This window comes from Juglans microcarpa x Juglans regia, chromosome 6D, assembly GCF_004785595.1.
Source record: "Juglans microcarpa x Juglans regia isolate MS1-56 chromosome 6D, Jm3101_v1.0, whole genome shotgun sequence".
NCBI lineage: Eukaryota > Viridiplantae > Streptophyta > Magnoliopsida > Fagales > Juglandaceae > Juglans > Juglans microcarpa x Juglans regia.
Genome location: NC_054604.1, coordinates 8434442 through 8449312, shown reverse-complemented (window position 1 = coordinate 8449312; position 14871 = coordinate 8434442). Strand labels below are relative to the sequence as shown.

At 37.4% G+C, this 14871-nt stretch overlaps 1 long non-coding RNA gene across 1 annotated transcript; it reads right to left on the bottom strand.

The window, feature by feature from the left end:
• Positions 1–10455: 10455 nt before the first annotated feature.
• On the bottom strand, positions 10456–11278 carry LOC121234254. Its single transcript, XR_005934346.1, has 3 exons — positions 11059–11278; positions 10673–10941; positions 10456–10565 (listed from the first exon to the last, which is right to left on the bottom strand). It is a non-coding gene; the product is annotated as an uncharacterized LOC121234254 (long non-coding RNA).
• Positions 11279–14871: the final 3593 nt, after the last annotated feature.

The window sequence follows — 14871 nt, the reverse complement described above, 5'->3', positions numbered from 1 at the left end:
GGTTCTTTTCTCTATAGTCTTCACAAAAACATTTGCAAATCGGCTATGAAGAACTCGTTGGTTAGGATTCAAAAGTCTACAGTAAAATTTCGACCATTTTATTTGTTCCAGTTTTGTCGTCATGTTTTAGTTGTTTTCCTTTTTTATCCATCAGTTTTGCTTTCTTCTGTTTGCATGTTTACATTTTGGCCCATTTGCTTTGTTTATTTCTTAAGCTTTGCTCTCTCTCTATCTCTGTGTGTGCACGCACGCGCGCATTGCTCCCGACTACGACTCTCTCTCGTTTGCATGTTCACAGTTGCTCTTCGCCTATCTCTGTCTATTTTTCCATCACGAATCAGTAGGGAAATAGAGAGATCTTGTTCATTTCCTATAGATATGAACAGATCTCATTGTATTTCTTTTTTTTTCCCCCCTTGTTTTGTTGTTGTTCTTTATTTATTTTTTGTTCCTATAGATCTTTTGTTGATAGGGTGGCTATGTGGTTCTTCAACAGCGTCGCGCACTCACCGTAAGGAAGACCCATCGACCTACCAATCACCGTTTGGAGCAGATCTAGCCTTCTATTCTGGCTCAGACCACCATGAAAGTGTCGCCATCACCCACATAGCAAGATGCACTGTGAGATCTAGCCCCCAACGCCCTTTTCTCCTATGCGTAAATGGCCGAAACGTGAACTACTCACCAAAATGGAAACAACAGAAGCAGAGTTCATATAGATCAAAGAAACAGTTCCAAAGGTCTTCAAAATCGTGAGCACGAGATTGCCACAGAGAGATCTCGTCTCTCTCCTCCTCAACCCATGGGTTTGTCGCTCTTTTGTTTCTTAACCCTCCATCTGTTTCGTAATTTTTGGTTTGCTCATTTTTTTATTATTCTTTCTTTATAATGAAAATTATATCGGTCTGTGTGCTTTGGGTTTTCGTTTTACAAAGTGTAGATTTTTCTGAAATGGTTTTTTTTCGTTTTAGGACGAGAATCTGATGAAAATGTATAGCAAAGTCTTCAAATCCCAGTTCAAGTTCCCCCTTTGGTTTTCATGCTAGTCGAAGCGATTGATCTCCAAGCTCCTCATCCCCGACCCAGATAGACGCATCATGATCCCGGCCATAATGCGCATCCTTTGGTTCCTCAAAGGGATTTCTAGGCTGGTTCAATCGGTCGCTGCCATTGAAATTATCAAAGAAACAATGCAATTAGAGGTCGTGGGATATAATCACGATCGTGCGCCTCCGAAGACTCCAACATCATTAATCGGAATCATGGAGCAAAGCTTTATAGTCGTCTTGACATAAAATATGGTACTGTAGCAGATTGATTTGGTCAAATAAGTTTGCTAGGAGTGAGATAAATGTTATCCCCTTAGAAAAACTTTAATGCTCGTCAATCAGCCCTTACAACAACTTTAATCCTTGGTCATTATCTTTCTCAATGCAATGAAAGCATCTTTATTATATATTTTAATTTGCTTACTTTTTCTAAATAGAATGTACGATGTTTATGAAAATATCATTTTTCTTTTAAAGAAAATACATTTAAAATAATCTCTCTTTATCAAATATCTGGTGGCAAAAAATAGGAATATAATTACTTCAGAAAATCACTCAGAGCCAAAGTAATTGAGTAATTGTCTGCTTATATGTTAAATATTGTATATTTGTTTTTTGTTGGATACATATGTCAATTTTTTTAATTAAATCGCTTGATAGACATCATTAAAAGGCTAATTGGGACCAAAAGCTTACACTTCACTCATAAAAGGTTAGGCATAGCTAAAGAGAAAAAGGGTCATCATTTTAAAATTAATTATGAAGAAAAGTAGTTTTGACATATCCATTTTTATACAAGGAGCATGACCATGATCATTCAAGTTGGCCAAAGATGTTCTTGAATGGATAGAAGATTTGCCAAAACATTGAAATGATAACCAAACCTGACAGCTTGTGTGGTATCCAACGTGCTCAAAAGCAATTAAGCAGCTATATAGTTATAATGACTACCTTTTTATGTACTATTATAATTAAATAGAAAAAGTATGTATTATGAAATGAAAAATGATACTCTCACCTAGAGTTGGGTATTAATTCGATCTCAACAAATTTTATTTTTATTATTATTATTTTTATATTTAGTGATTTATTTCAGATAAATATATATTTATTTATTTTTCACTTTTTAAAATGGGGCTCATGATCTAAGCAATAATAACAAGAAAACAAAAGGGTAAATCTAGGCAGCTCCAGATTTTGTAGCATTTATCAGGTTGTGGAATTTTTTTGTTCAATAGTGTGGTAGGCGCTTTGAGTTCTGTCCGTATCCTGACAAAAGCTTTATAGCCTCAAGTTGCCGGATTATATTAGTCATATTAGCCATAAGAAATGCCATGCTTTGTCTTTTATAATCATATTAGTCATATTCATAAAATCTTATGAAAATGAAGATACATATCTTTGCAACCCGTGGACTTTATTGTTTACACTCATGATCACTCATAGAAAAAGGAATGCGGCCCCATCATTTAAATCATTGCAAAGGTAAGTTTTTTCATGGTTTTTTTTTTCCCTTCTTTTTACATGCATTATGTACCCCATTAAATGGACCACTTAATAGAAGCTTTGTCTTTGTCTTTCTCCATCAATATTAATACATACGGCCACTGAATTAGTAAATTCATTGTACTCCATTTATTAATCAATATTTTGATATCTCTCTTTCTTTTGATATTAATACATAAGGCAACTAAGTTATTAAACTAATACTTGTGAAATCTTGGAGTGGGGGGCTTCAAAACCATCAAAACATTATCTTATAGCTCGCCGCACATTGGTTGTCTTTCTCATGTATGCTCATGAGCCAGAAAATTATTATTAATAATAAAGTGGACATTTTACTCTTCCCATGATAACTTGACTTTGATTACCATGATCGATCTGTTTTACCTGACCTAGATTAAGGTGCCTGACCTATATCTGATTTACCATCATAATGAAAATTTTAGATAAAACCTAGGCAACAACCCATTTGCTCATTTCAGAAAATCATCCCACCAATTAGAATGTGACACGTCAGCTTGGTTTGGAAAATTACCAAGCATCCCACTAAACCCAAACAGCCCATCCAATTCCCCTTTATTCCTTCTCTTCTTCCTATTCGAACCCACCACCCGAAGGCACCCACTCCATCCCAACCCAAACGCGATGGCACCTTCTCCATTACAACCCGAATTCGACAGCACCTCACTCATCCCCGATGGCAAAGAATTGGCACAATTGGGCAAAGAACCCAAATTAGGCGATTTTGGACACTTTCGACATCGCTTCATAATCTGGGCATAACTCTCTCATCCAAGCTCAGGTTAAGATGATTCAAGATGCTATGGAACACCAAGAAAAATATCTACAACTTTCATGTTTTGATTTTTGAAAGATATTGGCTGAATCAAGGTAGAAATAGGGCATGAATTTGCTACACTGTCGACATTCTGGAACGTTCCTTAGTATGCAATTCTTCAAAAAATCATGTCTAACATTTTTGTAAACAGTTAGTGTCCTCAATTTCTATTTACATTTTCTAACACATTATTGTTTTGATAAGTAACAGGAAGGAGTTAAGCAAGAGTAATTCCTGGGAAAAAATAAATAAATTTCGGTATAGTGCTGGAACAAGGGAGGGGAAGGGGGAGGGAAGGGAAAGGGAAATAATCATCTGTTTTTCTTCTATTGTAAAGAACCTTTATAATCTTATGTGTCACATTCTAATAGGTGGGCTGTTTTTCCTCCAACAACAACTGGGCTAGTCCAAAGCGTTTCTCAGAATTTTAATATTTTGTAAGATAAAGGCGCTATTACTTTTTTTAGTAGTTAATTTTTTTTAATGAGTTTGTAATTTTTTTTAAAAATTTAAAATGATATAAAAAAGACAAAAAAAAAAAAAAACATACAAAAAAAAAAATAAAATAAAATGCACTTATGGACAAAACTCTCAGGACCGGTCTAACAATTCCCTTTCTTTAATTCATGTGGACGATATAGTTATTTTATTCTAACATTGTGCACAATAGCTGTATGTGGAATCCAACAACTGTATGTTGAATAAATCGTTATTACATAATCATCACTGTTGAGGCAAAGTCGGAGGACGAGGGAAAGCGTCTGGCATTTGAGCGAAAGATAGCAATTGACCGTGTTGTGATTTATAGAGAGGACTGGAGAGCAACACGAAGTGCACTATAGTCTATCATCAAAAGCCTATCACTTTCTCTTTCCTATTTTTATTTTACCTTTACTTTCCACTCAAGGATGACCGATGTGTTGGAAGGCCCCAATATTTGTCAGCATTGTCACTACCAATTAAGATAAACATATAACTCGAAAGGATATTATTGATCATCTAGAATCGTTATTGTTAAACACCCACCCGCATATATAAAATATGTTGTGTCAATTTATCCTTGATCACTTTTTTAAAAAGAAGTTGCCATTGAATTAAATCGAGACATCAAAGAAAAGATAAATGATGACGTTCTATATTTGCTAAAATTTATTTTTTGTTTTCATTCATTAAATTATTTATTAATCATTTTTTTAAACCATATTATTTTTGTAAAAAAAAGTGTTTCACCCAACTAGGCAATTCTTCCTACGTAGTGTGTGTGTGTGTGTGTATATATATATATATATATATATATATATATATATATATATACTTTTTTAGAGTGGATCCTATTTTTTTCTCAAATGATCCCTATGCTTAATGGCTAGCCGGGGGTTATGCTTAGAATAACCCCTCCTTCCTTTGGATGACACTTGCATAAGAAACGATCTCTCTCAAATAGGTCTCTCTAGTCTTGGCATCTAGGCTGTTGAATTTGTGAGTATTGCTCTGGTATTACCACGTAGCACACTCCACCATCGATGTGAAGATCGTGGATGAACAACGACGCTGAAGAATCTGTGAAACAACTGCACTAGATCTACGATTTACCAACGAGATAATATCGCTTCCCATTACATATTCTGATCTAGTATTTTTAACAATAATGAACCACCACTTGCTGAATTTTAGGATAGGGGTAGTAGCTGATTGTGGAAAGATTGTAGAGCTAACTTTTCTCTATTTTTCCTAAGTAATGTAATGTAAATTTTGTACGAATAATTTGAGAAAACTAAGGTTGCGTTTGGATGTTGAAGTGAGTTGAGTTGAATTGAGTTGAAATGATAAAATATTGTTAGAATATTATTTTTTAATATTATTATTATTTGGAATTTGAAAAAGTTGAATTGTTTATTATATATTGTGTTAGAATTTGAAAAAGTTGTAATGATGAGTTGAGATGAGTTGAGAGATATTTTGTAACCAAACGTACCCTAAAACTATCATTAAAAAATAATTTTTTTGGGCGAATCCGATCTTTTCTTTCAAAGGACTTGTACGCCTTAAATTTGCACAAATCATTTACTATTGTTTATAAGATAAGCCGTGAATTGCTTGTACGTATACTGAAGTGGAATGAAATGGCCAAAAAGAGTGCCATCAAATGTTGATCTTTGCTAATGAGTTTCGAAAGCTTTAATATAACAAATATAACATCAAGGGTACGTATAAATGTTCTAAAATATGGATTAAACATCACTCAATCATCTCTTAGACGTTTTGTCCATAGAGGTTAAGTCCTTTTCTCCTATGAAGGGTGGGGTATGAGTGCTATCTCTTAGACGATTTGTCTGTAGAGAGCTACAACATTAGTTAAGATCATACCAATCACAAAAGAATTTGTGTATTAATGGAGCTCCAAATACAGTAGTTGGCTTGTGATCTGAAAATTTTCCTGTACGTATCCGGTCATAGATATAACTTTTCTCCGATGAATGAATGAAGTCAATTTCCCATAAAAAAATGTAAAAATCGATCACTCAATGTTGAATAAGCTGCTAAAACATATGTGAAGTCTCTAAAGCAAATATTTCACATTTTATAAATGCAATCGGTCTTCAACAGTCACTACAAGGTTCAACAATTTTGCCAGCGATTATGTATCGTTGGCTATACACAACAAATCGCTGGCATATATATATCCCAGCGATTTTTAAATCGCTGGCATATATATATCCCAACAATTTTTAAATCGCTGGCAAATCGCCGGTATTAACGTCCCACTTTAGATCTATTGCAACGGAAACCAAAACTCGCTGCCATATATTAATATCCCGGCGAATTTTTTTTCGCTGCTGATTACAAATTAATTGCCGCTAATTCAATATAGGATTCTGTCGTTAAACGCTGCGATAGATTATTAGCAGCGTTTACTATTCGCCGCTAAAAATGATTTTCTCGCTGCCAAATATATTTGCCAGCCACTCCACAAAATCGCCGCAATGAGAAAATCGCCGTATATTACCATATAGCAGCGATTAATTATCGCTGGTTTTATTAATAAGCGGCGATTTTTTATATTTACTATATTATTCATAGTATTTCACAGCGATATAATATTCGCTGCTAAATACTATTATACGGCGAGGTTTCACTCGCTGCGAATTAGTTTTCAAATCGGTAATATATGGCGACGATTTAATATATCGCCGCCATATATTTAGAGGCAGCGAGTTTCCAAGATCGCTGGCAAATACATTCTGGTATATAAATTTATTTGCGGCGAATATTTAGTCGCCGCTATTGATATTTAGTAGCGATTTTTACATCGCTGGTTTAGGAGATTTAAGTGTCAGTTTATAGCGGCGAGTAAAAATTCGCCGCTAAATGCACTTAACTCGCCGCTAAACGCACTTAATTCGCCGCTAAACCTGGATTCATGTTTAAATTTCCTGGGCTTTATTTTCTTTCTAAGCCTGGTTTTTAGTTGTTCCTAAATGCACCATTCATAATCCAAACTCATTCATTCAAGTTGCTAATCAATATAACATGCAAAATAAATACATAAAGTTCCATCCAAGCCCATCAACAAAATCCAAACTCATATGTATTACAATGGGGTGGTGTATTAATGTATTCTCATATACAAACTGAGCTTTTATCCTTAATAATAAATAAGCATCGCAATCATCCAAAGGATTAATACCAAATCATTGGTTGCAGGAAGAATTACACTTGATCAATCAGGCCGTTACATGGGCACCAGACACAGCACAACAGAAGACATTAGGAAACCTGGCCAAGGTCATAGTTGAAAGATATCCACCATAACTCCACCCATACAACCCAATATGGCCAACTTTAGCAAGCCCTCGTTTAAATGTGGGGTGCGGCTCCAGTCAGCTGATCATCAGCATCAATCTGGCCAGCGTTGTATTTTAAAGAGCATTCATTAAGCCCACGTCGAGCAGTTCCTCTATTGTCCATCTGTACAAATGGTAAGAATATATAAAAAATCATGAGCATTACGCCTATCAATTTTTCAAAATAAGTAGTATGATGTTGGATAAGACCTGCTCGAGAAGCAGGTAGAAGATAGCTTTTATCAATATGTTCGACAAAATGAGTGGAGTATCCACTATCCACTCCAGACTTATGTTTGACACCTCAAACATGTTTGACACCTCAAAACATGTGAAGGAAAAGATACATGTGCAGACACCTACTTAAGCCTAAAAGTTCAAGTATATAGAAGGGACCTGATCATGTATCAACCCTTTTATTTTAAAATTGTGCAACTCAACACTCACATACGTACCATAACAAGGTCAATAGACCTAGAAAGAAAAACAACTTAAACCAGAAAATCTATGGAAAATCTAGCTAATACTACCGCTCTTTATTATATGATAGATAAAGCTGAAGGAAACTTTTAGAACTGAGCATTACAACAAAAATCTTAAAATTAACTGAAAAAACTAAAATCAAATATCAATCAACAAAAGCTAAATTCATCACGTCGATTCAACATTTGCAGTAGTTTTCCAGCCCAACTTTCTGCATCCGATGCTAAGCATGCAGAACACAATAATATATCACTACAAGAAAGGAAGTAGAACCCAACATACCTCATCAAATTCCATCTGAAAGAACAATCGTGCCCTGCTGCAGCAATGCCTCCAATCTTTCTTTTTTGAAATCTGAAAGTCCAGCTCTGTTGCTGTTGCTAAATAAAGAGCGGTAGTATACTTCATAGGCTCAACTGATCCATTCCCTACGACCTCCTCACATTTTCTTCCAAAATAGTTGGATGTTTGGGAAGCAGAAGGGAGAAAATCATCATCAGACGATAAAAGCTCCATTACTTGTTGTGTATAGAAACCAAAGTACATATTAATACCTGCATGGTGTTCAGCTCTAGCAACCATCCCCTTTGAAGCTTTTGACATAACAAGGAAAGCCACTGCTACACATGACAACTGAAGTTTAATGAGAAACTAGATGATAATTTGTCAAGGAAGAGGCCCAATGGCACCCCCTTCCTCTTAAAAATGAAAAATAGTAGAATATGCATTAATGTGAGAAATATTAAAGGGAAATTGCAACGCCTTACAATAGCCGTCACAGTAACACTCCTACTTAGCAAACCATAACAAATTGTACATAAAATTATAGATTACCATGATTGCTATTCCAATCAATTTTATTATAATCCAATAATTCTCTATACACCCAAACCATAGCATCAATACACCACAATATGGTCCAACCCTCAAAGCCTTTTAAGCTATACAGATTCCATTATGTTATTACACAAATGGTCAGCTCAATGAGAGAGAGAGAGAGAGAGAGAGAGAGAGATCAGTGCAAAAGTAGTCATATTTACTAGAATTTCCAAAGCGACAAAGCTAGTTAAGAACCAAATGATTAACTGTAGAGGATCAATGTCATTTTACACGGGAAAAAAATAAAACACAAGTTGTAAGTAAACTTTTACAGAGCAGGGAAAAGGTGTCGAAACTTACTCTCTCTCTAGCCTTAAGCTTCTCTTCCAACACAAGTAATTCCAAGATCCTTCATCTCAAGGAAGCTTCTCAGAATGTCAGCCTTCTGTGATTCAAATTAACAAAAAAAAAAAAAGGAATTATGTATAAAACCATCAATGAATTATTCATCGGGTTTGGGAAACAAAGTTGCTAGAAATATATTTAACACTTCACTTGTACAAGTACATTTTATGGTGGATAACTCCAAATGATACTAACCTCATTTGCAGACCATGAGAGATCCAAGAGATCCCCGGTGTAGACATAGATCCAAGATTTATATAAATATATATAATACTATATATATATTTATATCATATAGCCCAGTGTCGTATAGAGTAAGTACAAAAACCACCCAAATGGAAAACACGTCGACATCCTTGACTCCTCATGCCTCCCCAGTGTCACAAAAAACCACCCAAAAAATGTGCCCTTTTATGAGAAGCCCCTTATGGGCCGGGGGAATCGTTACACTGAGTCTGTCGAACTGACTCAGTGAACGACGGGAAAGCCCTAAAGAAAGACTGCATCACTTTGTCATTTTCTATCTGATGCTCCCTCAGCTCCCGCATCTCTGTTCTCATTTCATCTAGCTGACTCTTGTAAGCTTCAGCATCCTTCTTATATTGCTCAGCATCCTTCTTATATTGTTCAGCATCTTTCTTGTGCTTTTCAGCCTCAGACATGTATTGTTGCATTTGAACTTTGTCACGTTGTCTACTTGACTCGGGGATGACCATTTCCCCAAGTCCCCGTGCATATCCAGGTCGATGGCCAAGAACCTCCCTAAAGACAGTCGCTGCTGCCTCATCACTACGTTGCTCTGGTCCTAGGCCATCCAACCTACCTTGCATCTCCTTCTGCACATTGAGAAAGCAACGATTATTAACAAATAATCAGCTAGTGCTATATTAATGATTTTACTACCGTATAGAAAGAAACATAGATCCCAACGGCTGTTTCTGCACTACTCACATAAGTACTTTCTGTAGCATCTGTGACAAATGCATTCTTTTTCTTCGACCAACGTGTCTCTTTGTAGAAGTCGACCAAATTCTCATTCTCATTGCGCTGTCATGTGTATGAACCATTTGACATTTGAACAACAAAAGCTATGAGTAACCACCTTTAGTGATAGTAAAGTAATATTGTCACTAAAATCTCCAAGTAAAATACATTTTCACTATTCTATTGAAATGAAAAGATTGTTTTCCCTTAGACATACCTTTTGCTCAAGTAATCGGACGAATGCTTTACGTCCTGATGTGTGATTAATGGCCTGCTTGTTTCGGTTCTCCCGATTTTGAGCTGAAATTTTCTGTCATACACAATAGGGAACAATTACTTATAATAGACAAACAGATTTTCCACCACAATATTTAGACATATTAAATATATACATATTATATGGTTGTATGTAAGAAAGACTATCTGTACCTTGAAGGCATCTCTGCCCCACCTTTCACACAACTTCACCCATACAATGGGGTCCACCAGACTAGTTCCATTAGCCAACACTTCTGCGTGGCTTCCATAGGATTCATAAATCTTGTGCAAGTCATGGTGGAAGGAGTTGAAGCGCTTACGTAAGGCCTTTGTCACCGTCAATCGGTGGTTTTCGCGATCCCAGTCCAACACAAAGTCACTCTACATAAGGCAGCATGCAAACAATCAATGTGTCATCTCGTTATTTAGGCGATGATTATACTACATAAACAACACCCCAAACAAGGACAATTAAATTTTTTACTTACCCGAACACGGTCAATGAGCTCCTCTTTAATCGCTGGTGGGACATCCGATCAACGCTTGTAACTCATGTCACAGTATTGTTTCACAATCCACGATACTCGTGTTGTGAACATAGAAGCGTGTTCACAACATGGGGTTATCTCACCATCGTTTATCTTCAACTGCACTTTCCCGTTCTTCCTTAGCTTGTCAAAGAAAATGCATCTAGATGGCCCATGAGTTCGTCTCCTCTGTTCTTACGTTCCTTCGGTCTCCATTGGGGCATCTGCAGCTGTATTTTAAGGTACAATATATTAGTATTTTAAAGTGTAATGTGGAATATTCATACTTAATAACACATACAAACATGCTAATGCTTTCAAAATTAAAGTATTGGAAAAATGTGCACCAGTTTGTTCTCCAGTAGGTGATTGTTCCCCAGCAGTATTTGGTTGGGGTTCTTGAATATATTGTACCGCGTGAGTTGGCATAACGCATGGTGGGAGACTTGGGGGCTGTGTTGAGTCATCCGAGGAGGATTGATTACACTCCTCCGTGCTATGATATGAAGATAATTTCGCACTGCGTGGTCGACAGTGACGACCTGAGTATGGGATATAACGCCTTCCACCTCGAAGACCTCGAAGTCTGCCTCCACCTCTTGAACTGGGTCCCGGCTGATTACTTGCACGAGTACAAGTTAATAACATAGTGGGATAAAATTGATGCCCTAATTGATACAAAATAATCTCAATATGCACAGACAGGTTCGTAAACAAGCAAATTTATCTACCATTTTCAGTTACTTTTAGGTAGACTAACCCTTACACTATGAGACTTTAAATAGATAAACGAATAACTGAGAGTCGGCCGTATATATACCTTGATACGGCATAGTGCATCCCAGTTCACACAGCCTCCCAATATTGAACGTAACCTGAAGCAAATTAAATCACATGTTAGATACTATTTAATTTAGGTATAGATGTTGTAAAACTTGAATACTACTCTCAAGATTGTTTGCTACTTGCATAATAAGAAAATATGAGTTTGCATAATAAGTAGTTCGAGCCAGGTAAAATGATTTTCTTCATGGTAGTAAGAAAATAAATCAAAACATATATTTCACCCAAACACATATTGAACTATCTATATACACATACCAATTTCAAAGTCAATCTCATATTGTCAGATATCTATATACACATGGAAATTTCGAACAAGAATTCTAATATCTCAACCTTAAATGAACGAAGTTCCTGGGTTATATTTATAGGTCGCCAGACTCATCAGATGTTGTGTGCCCATCCTCATCTGAATGTTTCCCCTCATTTGTTGATAGGTCCTCTTCATCTGAATATTCCCCCTCACTGGCCGCATTTCCAGACTCAGAAGTGATCATGTCATCATTAATAAAGCCTGTTGAATCTATGCATTGACCAACCGGATCCATGATTTCTCGTGCATCTACATGGCTAGGTAGTATATCAGGCCTATTCAGTTGAGTTGCCACTTGATCTGTGTTATCACACTGCACTGGTTCATAATAATATGATGGCTCATCTTCTTGATCGGCATCAGGAGTACTTGATTCCCCATCAAGTACTTCAAGAACTCTCGGCCGTGGCGGAATGTTGTATACATTCCTATTTGCATAGTTCTGCACAACACCCCAATTCCCTTTCGCCCTTAAATCTCTTATGTAGAAACATTGATCAGCCTGACTTGCCAACACGAATGGTTCATCCTTATACCAAGTCCTGTTCATGTTGACACTAATCATATGGTCATCCACCCACACCCCTCGTTTTCGATCACCAACATCAAACCAATCGCATTCAAACAGGTACACCCGACGCCACTCCATGTAGCGTAACTCTACAATATTATTAATAACTCCATAGAAGTCCAAATTATTTGTGGCCTCATCACCAGTTACCACCACTCCAGAATTTTGTGTACGACGGCGAAGTTCACGCTGTTTCGTATGAAACCTTTTTCCATGTATTATGCAAGCAGCATATGTTGCAACCCAACGGTCAGGCCCGCAAGCTAACGCGTACAGATCAGCGGACACATCAAGTGTATACGAGGTACGATGTTCCTGGATCTATATATTTAAAAAAACAAATTTCATAACGTTTATTTTCGATTAGATCCAAATCATATAAAATGAAAGCTATAGCAGCACATCTTAGATAGGAATGGATAAGAACTTACACGTTGCTTAAACCAAGTTGGGAACTCAGTTTGGTGCGTGCGCTCGATGCAATCTGGGTGTTGAACCTTACATTTCTCGTAGTGTTCCCTGCATTTGGTGCATCGAGGTGAAGCAACATATTGAAGTTAGATGGTATTGGGTTCATCCCAAATTGTATAGAATGAAAGATGATTTTTAAGTATACTCGTTAATGCTTACTCTATATAAGGTCCAATCTCCGCACAATTATTGAGCACGTACCAGATGGCTGCCCTAAATAGTTTATCCTCTAATTGCACGTTCGAAGGCATACCCAAGGGACGAACTTTCTGGTTGAAAATTTTGAACCCATCTAATGTTTCCTCTTCGTCAGCATCAATGTTGCGGTCCGGTCGACTAAACCTCGTCTCAATATCTTTGAGATACATGGAGCAGAATGTCAAGCATTCGGTGTGAATGTAAGCCTCGGCTATTGAACCTTCTGGGCGGGCTTTATTCTTAACATACCGCTTGAATTTGTCGAGATACCTCTCAAATGGGTACATCCACCTATATTGTACTGGACCCCCAAGTCTGGCCTCACGGGGTAAATGGACAGCTAGGTGGACCATAACATCGAAAAAGGAAGGAAGGAATATCATCTCCAGTTTGCATAGAATGGTGACAACATCAGTTTGGAGTTGGGCCAGGCGGTTGACATCGAGTGTTCGAGCGCACAACTCTTTGAAGAAAGTACCAAGTTCAGTCAAAGCCAAGCCAATGTCACTTCTTAAATACCCCCCAGCAGCAATAGGGAGTAGTCTTTGAAGGAAAACGTGACAGTCATGGCTTTTCAACCCTGAGATTTTGCAGTCACGTCGAGATACACAGTTCGAGATATTGGAAGCGAACCCATCTGGAAATTTGATATCAGACAACCACACACAAAATTTATTCCTTTGCTCGACGTTTAATGTGTACTGTGCATGTGGCATTGTTACACGATCACCATGCCATATCAAGTGTAATTCTTTTCTATAGCCCAAAAGCTCTAAGTCACGCCTTGAATTGATGTTATCCTTACTTTTCCCTGGACTGCTCATTAAAGTGAATAAGATGTTGTCGGCAATATTCTTCTCAATATGCATAACATCTAAATTATGCCGAAGTCGAACTGTTGACCAATAAGGTAACACGAAGAATATGCTACACTTTGTCCAGTTCAGCTCTTCAGCAGTGCGTTTTTTCTTCCTATGAGATTTGCCAAACTGAACATCCCCAATCATCTGCAATTGATTTTGAATCTCTTCAGGACCAAATTCCCTTGGTGGCATGCGATGATCTTCTCTACCGTTGAACAACCATTTCCTCCTTCTCCATATGTGATCTGGGGGTAAGAAACGACGATGTCTCATGTAACAATGTTTTCGGCCATATTTCAACCAATTGGAGTCTGTGTCTGCATTGCAAGACGGGCAAGCCAATTTTTCCTTTGTTGACCAGCCAGACAGATTCCCGTAGGCAGGAAAATCGTTGATTGTCCACAATAAGGCAGCATGCAACATAAACGTCTCCTTAGTTGAGGCATCATATGTAGGTACCCCATCTACCCAAAATTCAAGCAGTTCATCGATCAACGGCTGCAAGTATACATCAATCTCATTCCCTGGTGACCTTGGGCCAGGAATAATCAGAGATGTTATGAAGAATTGGTCTTTCATGCATGACCACGGCGGCAAGTTATAGGGGACAAGGATCACTGGCCAAATGCTATGAGGTTTAGCCAAGTTGTTGAATGGAGTGAAGCCATCACTTGCCAGACCGAGCCTAACATTGCGAGGATCTGAAGCGAACCAGCCATGATCTTCATCAAATTTCTTCCAGCACTCAGAGTCGGCCGGATGTCTCATACAACTATCTTCTTTCGTCTGTTGCTCTTTGTGCCATCGCATATCACCTGCTATCTTTGCAGACATGAAGAGACGCTGCAATCTCGGTTTCAAAGGAAAGTGACGCAACACTTTTTGAGGTACCGCGCGCTGT